We start from the raw sequence: 13292 nt of genomic DNA, 5'->3' as shown, positions 1-13292 counted from the left end.
TTTTTAGAAGGTGTTAAATAATGGCCCCCAAAGACATTAGGCCTTGATCTCTAGAACCTGGTAAATGTCACCTTTAATGGAAAAGGGATCTTTGCAGATGTGATGAAGTTAAGGATCTTGAGATGGGGAGATTATCCTGGGTTATCCAGGTGGGCCCTAAGTGCAGCCATGTAAATCCTTATGAGAAGAAGTCAGAGGGAGATTTCACACCAACAGAAGAGGAGGAGGCGATGTGACTAGAAGCAGAGATGGGAGTGATGTGGCCACAAGCCAAGGAATGCTGGTGGCCCCCAGAAGCTGGAGAAAACAAAGAACAGGTTCTCCCCTAGAGCCTCTGGAAGGAGCAGGGCCCTGCTGACACCTTAGTTTTGGCTCACTGACACTGATTTCAGGTTCTGGCCTCCAGTACTGTGAGAGAATAAATTTCTGTAGTTTTAAGCCACCAAGTTTGTGGTAATTTTTTACATCAATCACAGGGAACTAATACAGCAGGAATAGCACGGAAATGCTATTGTGTCCTTTTTACTGCATCATATCAGGAGGCACATAATGTCACTTTGTCCCGTTTGTCATTGTGTGAACATTGATCACTTAGTTAAGGTGATGTCTTCCAGGTTTCTCCACTGTCAAGTTACCATTTTTCCCTTTGAAATTAATAAATAACTTATAAGGAGATACTCTGAGACTATATAAATATCCTGTTTGCCATCAGACTTTCCTCCACTAGTTTTAGCATATAATGATGATTCTTCCCTAAAATAATTGTTACTGTGATAGGTGCAAATGGTGATTTTCTAAATCTAACTAATTATAAATTTATTAGTTGGCATTAGACTATAAGAAAGCACATTCCCTTCCTTCTCCACATTTCTTTATTTATCCATACATTTCTATTAATATAGACTAATAGATTACTGTTTTATTCAAAATGTTATGAATCTAGATTTGGACAGTGGGGGCCCTTTCAAGTAGACATCTGTGTCCTTTTTTCTTCTCTTTTTTCTTTTCTCTCTCTCTGCTCCCCATCCCTACCCTGTGGTCCTTTTAACATGTTTCCAACATTACTTTCTAGCACAAAATTCAGACCCGTTTCATTCTGGGTAGAACTTCCCTACCCAGTTCTGGAATCTGCCATTTCTTCAGGGAAGCCTGGCTTCACTCAGCAGGGAAAGGTATTTAGAAACCAAGATCTGAGCACCAGGTAAACACACGCATTCTCGAAAGGTTTCATTTAGCATAGGCCTTTGCTGATGGACAGACTCTGAGCTGAGGGAAGGGGCTGATGAGGTTCCGCAGTCAACTTTGCAACTGTGTGGAGCTGTTTCCAGGGTGTGGTCCTAGGGGGCTCCACCAGAGGGCGGTTGCAGAGAAGGAAATTCATTATTCTCCTCCACACCTCTCCCATTACACAGATGAGAACGCTGATGCCCACAGAAATCATTCCTTTGCAATCTCAGAGCCCTTTCCTATGACTCACATTTTGCTCTCTTCAAGGCTGAAGAAGAAAATGAAGGAAGGAAAGGAGGGAGGCTGGGCCAGAGTCTCCTGAGGCTGCAGTGTGGCTACCACAGAAAGACCACAGCTGCTTTGGCTCTGAAAACCAGCATGGCCAGCAGAGTCCTGTCCCGCAGCAGACTCAGGGAACCAGAGCAGCTCCGTGTGGCTGCAGCAGGGCCACCAGCTTCCCAGGTGCAGATGTAATTCTCTTCACCCTCTCCTCCTGCACAGCCCAGCGCTGCCTACACTTCTGACGTCCGTTTTCTCCTGGGCGCCCCCTTTGACCTAGGACATGTCTGGGAGGATTAATTGCTGGGTTCCTGGGGATTGTCAACCTCCAGATGTTCTGGAGTAGCCACCTGAAGATGATAAAGTTCCTGGGTTTCCTTCCTCCCTGTCCCTCCTCTCTTCTCTCTTGTCTTTCTCGCCCCACTCTCCAGCATATTCGCGATGCATACAGGTAAGATACCTCAGGCACTTCGGGTTTTACGAGGCTCTGGGGCCAACCGGTGTTGCCAAACATTGAATCATGTCTTCTCTAGTAGCTTTTTACAAGTTTCTTACGTTTCTTATGTCATTTCTCCCTCCCTTGGCAAAAAAGCTCGTATTAACTGAAGTTCAAGTTGTTGCAGGTTATTAGCGAGAATGAGTTAACTTAAAGCATGCTGGTTTGGAGAATCCACAGTGCCTCTGCCTTTTGTGCTGACTCCATCCCAAGCCATCGTCTCGGCTTGGGTGCTGAGGGCTGCTTTAGAAAAGATCTCAGCCCTCAATGCCACAAGCTACATCGGAGCTAAAAGCTTTTGCTCCAAGTCTTCCTTATTTTCATGATATCTATTCAGAATCATCATTGGGTTTCACCCTGTCATTATTCTGCATTCCTGATGGAAAAAGTAGGGACATCTCCACCTCTGGAACAAAGTTCACAATGGAACCATGTGCCAACCTTTTCCTCCTGTAAATACTGGTACAACAAATGGGTGTGGCTGGGTCCCAATACAGCTTTACTACAAAAACAGGCCTGGGCCAGATTTGGCCTGTGGGCTTTACAGTACTGTCCCTTGTTGACAGTCACTTCACCTCTCTGAGCGCTAATGTCTTCATCTAGAAATTACCCAAACATCCCTGTGACCTTCCAGCTCGTAGGCCCCATTGGAACACTTTGGCTGGAATCCCCACTTGCTCTAGGATGGGATATCAGCCCTCTCTTACTGTTTCTCCTGGAATCCAAAGGTGTGTGTGTGTGTGTGTGTGTGTGTGTGTACATGCACATATATACATCATATATGCATCTACATCCCATACAGAAATCAATAACGCTGTAACCCCTCTGCTCTGTGTGGCCCCTCGCCCAACCACCCAGCTGCCTGTACTCACCCCCTGGCCTGCACTAAGGCCGCGGCCCTGCTGCTGCCACTCCACCCAGGCAGCTGAGGATGCCATGGCTGAATTTCTCCACTCAGGTCCCAACACAGTGCACTCCATACCCCAGACCTGCCCTTGACCCCTGACTGCCCACCCTGGGAAAAGATTGTGTGAAACCATAGCAATTTCCAAAAACACCCCAGACGATGGCCTACTCTCGATTTGGGGCCACATATCACAGCAAACATTCACTTCTGGTCTATTCAGAAACAGTAAGGTTCTCCAATTTCCCCAAATCCCCTCAACCTCCATCCCCAAACAACCACTCAGAAACATCCAGAATTAACCCAGTCCATTCTGCTATGGGTCAAAGGAAGGGAGAGAAAGTTCCAGAATGAACCCTGAGGCAAATACCACCGACTTCAAGCTGCACTCAGGTACGAATTTTAGAGGGAATTTGGCCCCTTGACTCTTTTTCACTAACTCATACATAGTTTGTGTCCATTTCTCCCCTCCAGTACCAAAATGAATTATTCTTGAACCATGCTGGGGAAAAGCATTTTTATCTCTAAAGGGACAGCTCTTTTACCAGCTCCCATGTTTTATCATCCTCACCAGGTCATAGAGGCCAGAGAGGTTAGGGGGCCGTCCAGATGCAAGCAGGACCCACGCCGAGCCCCCCAGGCCGTCGGGAGGGACAGCTGAATGAGGTCGGTGTTCATCCCTTCACGAAAATATCTAACACAGCTGTTACCCTCCTTCCTGCCACCCATGTGGTTGTGTTTTTAAATATGGCTTGAACTTGAAGCAGTTTCCATTTATAAAAATTCTTTAGCAAAATGCTCTTTCCAATAACAATATTCTCATGTGTGCCTTTTGCTTCTGATACTTTCCTTATAAATGAGTCTGCTAAAACAGAGTTTTCTTGTCCTCTGGTTTTTGTGATATCTGCCCCCACCATGCAGTTTGGGATCTCCTACTTTGGCACGAGAACCAGAAAGGGCAGGCTGCCTACTTTCCATCCTTAGGAGCTTATCTAACGCCATCACAACAGTCAGTCACGCGGGGCTCCCGAGGATGTGCGGTGGCGTCCGCACAATCACAGGGCCACTCACTCCCTAAAGGAACGCCTGGGCCCTCCGTCTCCAGAGGGCACCACACATTCCGTCCTGCTTCTCGCCACGACTTTCTACTCTGGAAAAAGAGAGAGAGAGAAGATGGGCCACCTTGGCAATTTCTGCCCCCAAATACCCAGTACCTCTAGGCCAATGACCCCACCACAGTGGTTTCCACCCTGGGCGGGGCATTGGAATCATCTTTCAGGAGGCCAGTGCCCTGCCTCACTCCTACCAGTCAGGTCAGACTCTGCAGGCAGCACCCTACAGGAGTATTCTTGGAAGCTCCTCAGGGGATTCCAATGTGCCCTAAGGCTGAGAGCTGCTGCCCTAGATGACACCCCACGGCACCCTGCCCCCAGGATGCAGGGCATCAGATTGGGGCATGAAGTGGGCTGGATGTTTGCCAACAACTGTCTCCATAAAACTGATAAGCCCTGCAGGGACTGGCTGTCAGGACAGGCTTCTCCCCCTCGGGGATGTTTTCTGTCCACCACATGGGGATTTGGGTCAAGTCAACGCAAAATGGTCTTATCACTCGAATTGCATAATATCACCCACTGCCAAAGTGTGGCCACTTCCCAAGCTTAGAGGTGAGGAGATCACGGAGACACCCCTCTTTTGGTCATTACAAACTTCCATGCATTCACTGAGTTGTGAAATGGAGAGCCATAAACCAATTAATGTTTTCGTTTCTTTGTCAATATTGCATTTCTTCTAGTATGAAGAAAAAAGAGCCACGATAGAAATGTAAATATATATATGCATATGTGTATATAATATATATTATACATACATATACGAATATATATACACACACATATATATGTATGTATACACACACACGCCCAGAAATGATTCCAGAATGACATTAGATTGGGTTAGAAGTTTGGAATGGGAGCCTGGAGCAGTTGACACTCCTTTCCAGAAGCAAGGAGAGTCCTTGGTGGCAATGCTGGGATTTTTAAGCCAAGGAAAGCCGTAGTGAGGTAGTTGAACCCAAAGAAAATCATTCTGCAGTTGAGCAATGACCAGAAAGCCTTATTTTTAAATCTAAGACATTTATAACAGTGGAACTTGTGGAACTGGACAGAGGATGTCATTGTAGGGCTGGAAATTAAATCTGAAAATGTGAGCACGGGGAGGGGGCACGGAGGCCTGCATCCCCCACCCTCCCAAGCACTGAGGACACCTGTGGCATGAGGGATTCCTCCTCTACTGGCCAGCAGACTGCTGGGTTCCTCAAGGGCGAGGCTTCCTTGCTTGTCTTGGTCTCATTGTCCAGTAAGTGCACAGCGTCGAAACAGAAGTGCATTCAATATTAATTGGAAAAAATAAACAAATGACCCCAGCACTTTCAAATGTTCATTACAAAACTTATGAATTAGGCTTTAGGTTCAGGAGTAGATTTCAAAACACATTAGTGTTACCTGACCCCCTACATACACACCTTTCCATAATTCCCCCAATCAATTTAACTGACTATTTTCCTCTCTGAATCTTTCTAAAGAGCTATTATGACAAAATCACTGAAACACCTTGATCTATCAGGGCAAAAAATAATTTGAAAAGAGAGTAACCATGAAGTGCCTTATTCTGGGTTCTACCATTAACGGGTGCGAAGGTATTTTTTCTTGAGCTATGAGCCTCTCCACAAAACAGTTGCCCAATTGGCTACTTCCTACCTATAAGGTTAGTATTTCGGGGAAATGGAGAAGCTATATACATATGCATTTATGGAGGAAAGAAACTTTTAAATGTTTTTCAACCAGTAATATTGTAAAAATACCCAGGAGACTTGTGATGTGGAGCCAGAAGGAGTCTATGAGGTGAGGTTATGTCTGCCTAGCCCCCTTTGAAGCACTTAGAAAAGGTTGCAAATATAGAATAAACCCAATAATATGCAAAAGTGGAAAAAGGGAGGGTCTTTACCCTCTGTGACTTGAGCTAGCTCTGTCTTTTGAAAGGAAAGCAAAGTATGCCTCTAAGTGAGAAACATTTTAGCATTTTAAGGCAGGGAAGATTTTGAGTGCTGGAGAGATCTTAAATTGTTTTGAATCCTAACATTTCATAGTGCCATAGGAACACCAAAGATTTTGCATACTAGATTAATTAAACCAATTATTCTTTTTTACGTTCTAATAAAACTCTTTGTCTCTTGAGAAACCTCAAGCAATCTGTTAGTGAGGAATGCAGAGGCCTGATGGAAGTGCTTCAGTCTCCTCTATCTGAATCGGGACAGAAAAACCAAGAACCAGAACTGAAGAGAATTTCTTTCTTGTACAGAAATGTTTGGTTTTTTTAACGCCCTGCCTACATTTATAGACCTGCTTAGGACACTCACAACTTGCGAATAAGAGTTGCTAATAAGTTTGTAAATGAGTTGTTTAGAGCCTGGAAAGCATACTAGGTCCTGCATCCTCTGGCCATAACCTACTTCACCAGCCTAATTGATTGTACCCTTCCATATCAATGAATTTGCTGGCCCTGGTGGTCTAGCGGTTGAGATTCTGCACTCTCACTGCCGCAGGCTGGGTTTGTTTCCCGGTCAGGGAAGCACACTACCCACCTGTTGGTTGTCATACTGTGGTGGCTGCGTGTTGCTGTGATGCTGAAAGCTATGCCACTGGTATTTCAAATACCAGCAGTGTCACCCATGGCGGACAGGTTTCAGTGGAGCTTCTGGACTAAGACAGACAAGGAAGAATGACCTGACCACCCACTTTCAAAAAACCTGGCCATGAAAACGCTATGAATAGCAGCAGAGCATGTCTGATATAGTGCTGGAAGGTGAGAGGATGGCGCAAAAAGACCAGGCAGGGTTCTGCTCTGCTGTACACAGGGTTGCTAGGAGTTGGAATTGACTCAATGGCACTAACAACAAAAAAAAATCACTGAATTTGGGATTCCTCTAACTGGTTTTGTCTTTTATGCCTCTATGCATTTGCCCATGCTGTTACCTCTGCCTAGAATTCCCCTCCTCCACTTCTCCACTAAGAAAACGCTTAGTCTTCTTTCAAAACCTGATCTCACCTTTACTGTGAAGCCTTCCTTGATTCCACAAATAGATTTCATTGCTCTTGCTCATGCACTGTTCACACTTTAGCTGCTAGAGCATGTAAATGCACTTAAGTATTATCAATCATCTTTCTACATGTCTGTCTCCATCACTAGGCTCTGAAACCCTTCAGGACAGAGATTATGTTTCATTCATCTCTGTATGTCTAGTGCCTAGTCCAGCACCTCTCTGGTTGCGAATCTAGAAGTAATCAAACAGGAAAGTTCCAGCAAAATGTGGGAATAAATGAAAAAAAGAACAAGATGTGGACCCAGAATACAATGCCTCCAATCCATAAGAGTGGTCACAGCAAGTCCAAGTGTGCAGCAAACGCTGAGATCAATCAGTACAGGATAAGACCACAGAACAGGAGGTCCTAGGAGAGAGGACTTTGTGAGGAACCAAACAGAGAGAATAGCTGATGTGATGAAGACTCTGGGGCAGTTCGGGGGGGAGAAGCTGAACCTACAACAATGACAGACAGCACAAAGAAACGCTAGTCAGAACTCCAGGAAAACCAAAAACTGCATAAGTATCGTTCTTTATGAGAAAAGGAATGATTCATTTCTTGGAGATGGAGTAAATAATATTTATATATTCATAAAAATAGAAATTTTGATCATTAATTTAACTACAAATAGTGATATATCTCTCTCAGGACACAAGTGGAGAGGGGATGTAACTAAGTTATGGCCAATGAAATCTGAGCTTACGTTGTTGGTAGGACTCATGGAAAAGCTCCATAAGAGGTCAAAAAACATGTGAGGCATTTCCCTTTTCCTTTCTCTTGTCTCGTTTCTTGCCAGATATAGAGTCCAGGGTTTCTATAGTAGCTCTATAATCACTTGGGGGCCAAGTTCCTTCCGTCTTTCTGCTGCCTATATCTGGTTTCTCTTATATAAGAGATAAACAAACCTTTATCTTATTTAAGCAGCTTTTTATGGATCTCTGTACTGGCAGCTGAACACAATTCCTATCTGATTCGAGAAATATAGCATTTTATTTAGAGATATGGAATGAATAATACAAAGAAACACAGCCCTTTCCAGCTGTGTTAAACAACTTGGGACAGGTACAGGTGGTGGGGTGTGTGTGGGAGGTGTATGCACACTGTTGACTGCATGTGCACCCCCGTGTTGAGGCGTGATGAGTGAGCGTGTGGGGAGAACCAGGCTGAGTCAAGGGGTGCGTCCCCACAGCAGCAGCTCTGCTTAATTGCTAATAGGATGCATATGTCTGGCCATTGGTTTAAAATGCAGTTTGAATCATGGAATCGCTGTTTGGGTGACTTAGGCTGGATGCTGCTATCAAACTCCAGGGCTAGTATTCTTCCTATCCCCTCCCTCCCCTCTCTTCTCCCTCTTACATGTCTCAGCTGCCACATGAGGTCAACCATCTGCATCCCTGCTATCCCCAGCAGGGATACCGTGAACGGTTGTTCAAACTGTGCACTAAATTAGTCATTAACTTAACTTATTTTTTTTTTTTTTACTTGAGAGAAGAGTGCCTTTTTCTAAATCACAGAAAGTCCCTGTATGGACTAGTGGCCCCCTATCTCCCATTGTCTTTACAATAAAATCCAAAGTGGTTGCATAGCCAACAGTGGCCTCCCTGGTCTGTCCCACCTACCTCACTGATCTCCTGGTGACTCTCCCTTGTTCACGCTGCTCTAGTCATAGCGCACTTCTCGTTCTTCTTCACCTTCTGGAAGCCTATTTCCACCTCAGGACCCTTACCCTTTCCCTCTCTCTGCACGAGATGTTGCCCCTCATTGAGCAGTCACTGGATGAGAGCTGCTATCTAAAGGGGATGAGATCTTGAGCGAGACAGCTCTCCATAGCTGAGGCAGTTTCCAAACGGGCTGACAACTGAGGGCCATCTGCCAGCAGCACTGCCAGTGGCCTCGGTCCTTAAGGGGGACCTGAGTGGCACCTCACAGCATCCACCACATTATCTTATTCATCACTACATCTCGAGTGCCTACAACAGTACGTGGTTCATAGGAAGTATTCAATAAGTTTTTGACAGATAGATGAATAAGTTATGCTGGTCTTGGTGGCTTGAGATTCAGCTTCCCTCCTTCAAGGAACCATTGCATATTACCGCTCCAAACCATTCTGTTTACTGTTATATTTCAGTCCCTTAAGCACATGTTATTTCATTACACTTGGAGCAGAAAATCGGACAGGGGACAGATCTTCCCTGTCCCAAGTGCCTCACCACCAAACCAGAGAGCCTCACAGAGACACACAGTTGTCAGACGCTCCCCGGCCCCACTCAGCCAGGGGAGCGCTGTTTGTCCTCGCTGGCCGCTACATGTGGCAGGCAGGCTCACCTGGAGCTCTGCTGCACCGTTGGCTTTGGACCTGCTCTTGCATAATACAAGCAAAGGTGCTTCTATTCAGAGACTTCCCCCTGGCAAGTCTTTACTTAACCATGTCAGCCTCTCAATCCGACCCTTCTGCCTCCCTAAGAACATTCTGTTGTAACAAGGCCCTTCATCAGCATAGAAGATGACTCATCACAGAACACAATCCAGGCCTTCTTCTTATGTTATACCTTCTTTATTCACAGATATTAAAATAAATTCAGATGAAGATTAACTTTAAATAAAAAATATTTGGAGTTTTAAGTTTGAGAATTTGAAGTATATTTTATTTGGAAATTAAAAAGGAGATGGCCAGAAACTTTGAAGTTAGGCATGACCTTGTGACTTGTTCTGGTGAATGAAATGTGAGTGGAAGAGATAGATGTGTGTCATTTCCAGGCGGAAGCTTTAAGAACCAGTGCAAAGGATTCTCCAGGTTCTTTATCCTGTCCTGTCGATGGTGGTAGCAGGCATCAGGATGGAGCTCCCCTCAGCCTGGTCCCCCAGTGACTATGGGCTGACATACAATGGACAAGAAGTGTCAGCAAGAAGCAAATTTTTGCTGTTTGAACCCAGAGATGTGGGAATTGTTTGTGACTGAAGCATCATCTAGGCTGTCCTGCCCAGTTAGTATGCTCCCTTTCTTGGGTTTCCTATTCACTCTAATCCCCCTTGTAAATCTAGATGGATGCTTGCACTCGGCTTTCCACGTGCCTCGTACATATTTTGTTGTCTCTCACAGTTGCCATGATACCTCTCCCTGACCACCCCAGTAATGGTCTCTGCTGCTCTGAGTGATCCCCACTTTCTGTACCTGTCAGCATCCTCCAAGTATTCAATCCCCAGCTACGCTGGCTCTGGCTTCTCATGCTCCCTCTTGGTGCTGACCTCTGACAGCAATCCTGCTTCCAGAAGCAGCCTAGAGAAAGGAGGGGGCTCACAGGAGCAACTTCCCACCAGTTTCCCCCATCTGATCTCTCACGCCCACCTCCCTTCCCCTGGTTAATCTCAGAGGTAATATATTTTCCTACAGACCGAGAGAAAGTGATCAACCTGTCTTGCTTTAAAATTCATGTTTGTGACTAGATCATTCCTTTTTCCAGTTTTCTGTCCCCCCTCCTAACTTCAACGCATGGTTCTAACTTTCTTTAAAATATGACTCCAAACTCACCTTGTTCAGGAAACATTTCAGGACTGACTGCACATGAATTGATTCATTCCTTTGCTTGTTGCCCCCCGGAACTCAGCTATTCAAGGGTACTGTGTTAAGGTTCCCTTGTTGATGAGCTCTTTTGTAAATGTGTTCTTTGGGTTTCTATGCTGCCTTTTCAGAGTAGATTTTACGTGCAGGATTAGCAAAAAGAGCTCAGAGCTGAAATACAAGAGGATAAATTAATCTTTCACTAAGAAATATTAAAATAGCTTATTTTAGAAACAATAAAGAAGTCATTTAATTGGAACCTTCTCGCAGGCCAAATCTTGTATTTCTTCAGGAAGTATGCCAAACTCACGGATCTGTACATCTTAGGCATCCAATAAATATCTTTAAGTGGCTTAGGAGACATTTTCTGAGGCAAAATTTTCAATTTTTTTCAGTGAGTTACCTTCACAGAAAACGTCTTGACACAGGCGTTTCATTTTGCAGCAGGGTTGGTGCTTGATGACGCTACACATCCGCTTGGTTGTTATTCAGTTATTAAAAACACTCAGTTCATACTTACTGGAACCTGGCCCTCTGTGAGTGCGGCAGGGTACACGAGAGGAAGCAGAAGTGGAAAACATGGTGCCTCCTCCTGTGGAATTGACATTTATTTATCCAAACAAGCAGAGGAGGAGAAAGGCAGGCAGCTCCAAGGCCAGTCACCCTGAGTGTGGCCGGCAGATCAGCCACACGTGGACACTGAATTTACTAAGTGCAGTGTGTGGCTTCCACTCCTTCAAGCTATCAGATGCAGAGTGGGCATCAAGGTGCAGAGCCAGGGGCAGGTGTCATATTACTAGACTAAGTAAAGAATGGAAAAATTAAAGCAAATTTGGTCATTTCCTCTTCTTCACTTCTTTCACTGCATTTATTATTACTACAACTATTAATAGCTTCCAATTAGTGAATATCATAGACACAAATTGGGTTGACTACCTGGCCCACAGTGATTTGCTCAACACCCTCTTTTGGAAGGTGAGCCTGTGACCCAGGCTAGGGCACTCATGGTACATCAGGTCCTGAGCACAGTGAGCAGCATAGGAGTGAGGACTCGATTTGAATGGGATTCATCAAAGATCTTCTTGGGATTCGTTGAATTGGGGCCAGGAGAAAAAAGTCCCCTTTTCCTCTCTACCTGTGAAACTGTTGACACATGAGTCTGGGGCTGCTGGTGGCCACCGTGGCAAGTTTGTGGAGACAGTGGATGTTGGAGAGGACGAATCCAACACACTTCCAGGGTCCTCACAGCTCTCATTCTTGCCGCCCTCCTCTTGGCTCGGTTGCACAAACCAGTAAAGCAACCCCCCCTTCCTTTTTTTTCATAAATAAGTTCAAACTGGGCTTCTATCACTTTCAACCTAACAGCCTTAATTAATTGTAGAGGCCAACAAATGCGAAACACTTTACACACAGTCTCAATGATCCTCACAGAAAACCCAGGAGGTGGTGATTGTTAACTCCATTTTATAGACAAAAGAAAAGAAAATTCCAAATTATACATCTTTGCTATCACAGCATTCTTCCCTGCTTTTCACAAAAGAGCCTTTATGTTTCTTTAAATTTTCAAATTAAATTTCTTTATTCAAAGGTGCCTAAGCATATTCTCTGCCCTCAGTGATTTTTAAAACAAATTTCCCCTATTTCTTCATGAGACGCTTCCTTTAACTTTTGTCTCATTTTCTCATTCGTTCAAAATAATATATATTGAGCAACTACGATAAGCCAGGCAATGTGCTAGATTCTGTGGACACCAGAGTGAGCCAGATGAACACCCCAGCCGTCTGTTCCAAGCTTAACGTCCAGTAGGGAAGACAGACAACCAGGCAGTCACTGTCCAGGTTGCTGTAAACCACGCTGAAGGAAGTGCGTGGTGCTGTGGAAGCCCACAGTAGGGGCACTTGACCCTAGAAGGGTCAGAAAGGGAATCCTAGAGAAGGAAAGATCCAAACTGACACCTGAAAGATGTCTCTTTCTCTTTGCCCCTCACTTTTGTCTCTTACTATCGTTTGTCATGATCTCGATCTCACACAACATATGCTTTTCCTTGTACTTATTTTTCCGTTCATGGCTTTTAGACCTAAGTCCTTCAAGCATTTATGAAATATCTACCATGGGTTAAAATTGCCCTATGGAGAAACTGATAGACGAATGAGAGAGACAGATTCTAAAGAGAGAATTCAGTGGAATATGGAACGTTCTAGTGAAAGTTGCTTGGGATGCTGGGAGCGCAGACGAGGGCTCCTCCCTCTCATGACACCCAGCTCTACACAGCCCTTTCTCTGTGGCTTCGTCTCCTTTCCCCTTTCCCTGGCCCATCCTCTGCTGCATTTCCCATTTGACTCCCACCTCTTGCTAATTCTCTTCATTTTCACATCTACGGAGCTCACCACTCTCCTCATTTCCTAATCACTCCATTATTTCCACTGAAGTGAGGAATTGAAAAATAAACAAAGTGGTTGATTTTATCCTGTTTTTTTTAGCAAGCATCAAAAATATACGTAGGCCAACAAGCAGATCCAAAAGGGATAAAATATGCCACCCTGGGATTTGATTGTGTTGAACTGGAAAAAACAATGTTCCTTTGTCTAACTCCTTTGTTAGCTTCATGCCTTAGTTTGCTTCCTGTATGTTCCCCTCATTCATTTCATTTATGTTGTTGCTTTTATTTTTGATGTTCCATTATCTGTT

The sequence above is a fragment of the Diceros bicornis genome, chromosome 22 (assembly GCF_020826845.1).
Source record: "Diceros bicornis minor isolate mBicDic1 chromosome 22, mDicBic1.mat.cur, whole genome shotgun sequence".
Classification (NCBI taxonomy): domain Eukaryota; kingdom Metazoa; phylum Chordata; class Mammalia; order Perissodactyla; family Rhinocerotidae; genus Diceros; species Diceros bicornis.
Note: the sequence above shows the minus strand (reverse complement) of the source record.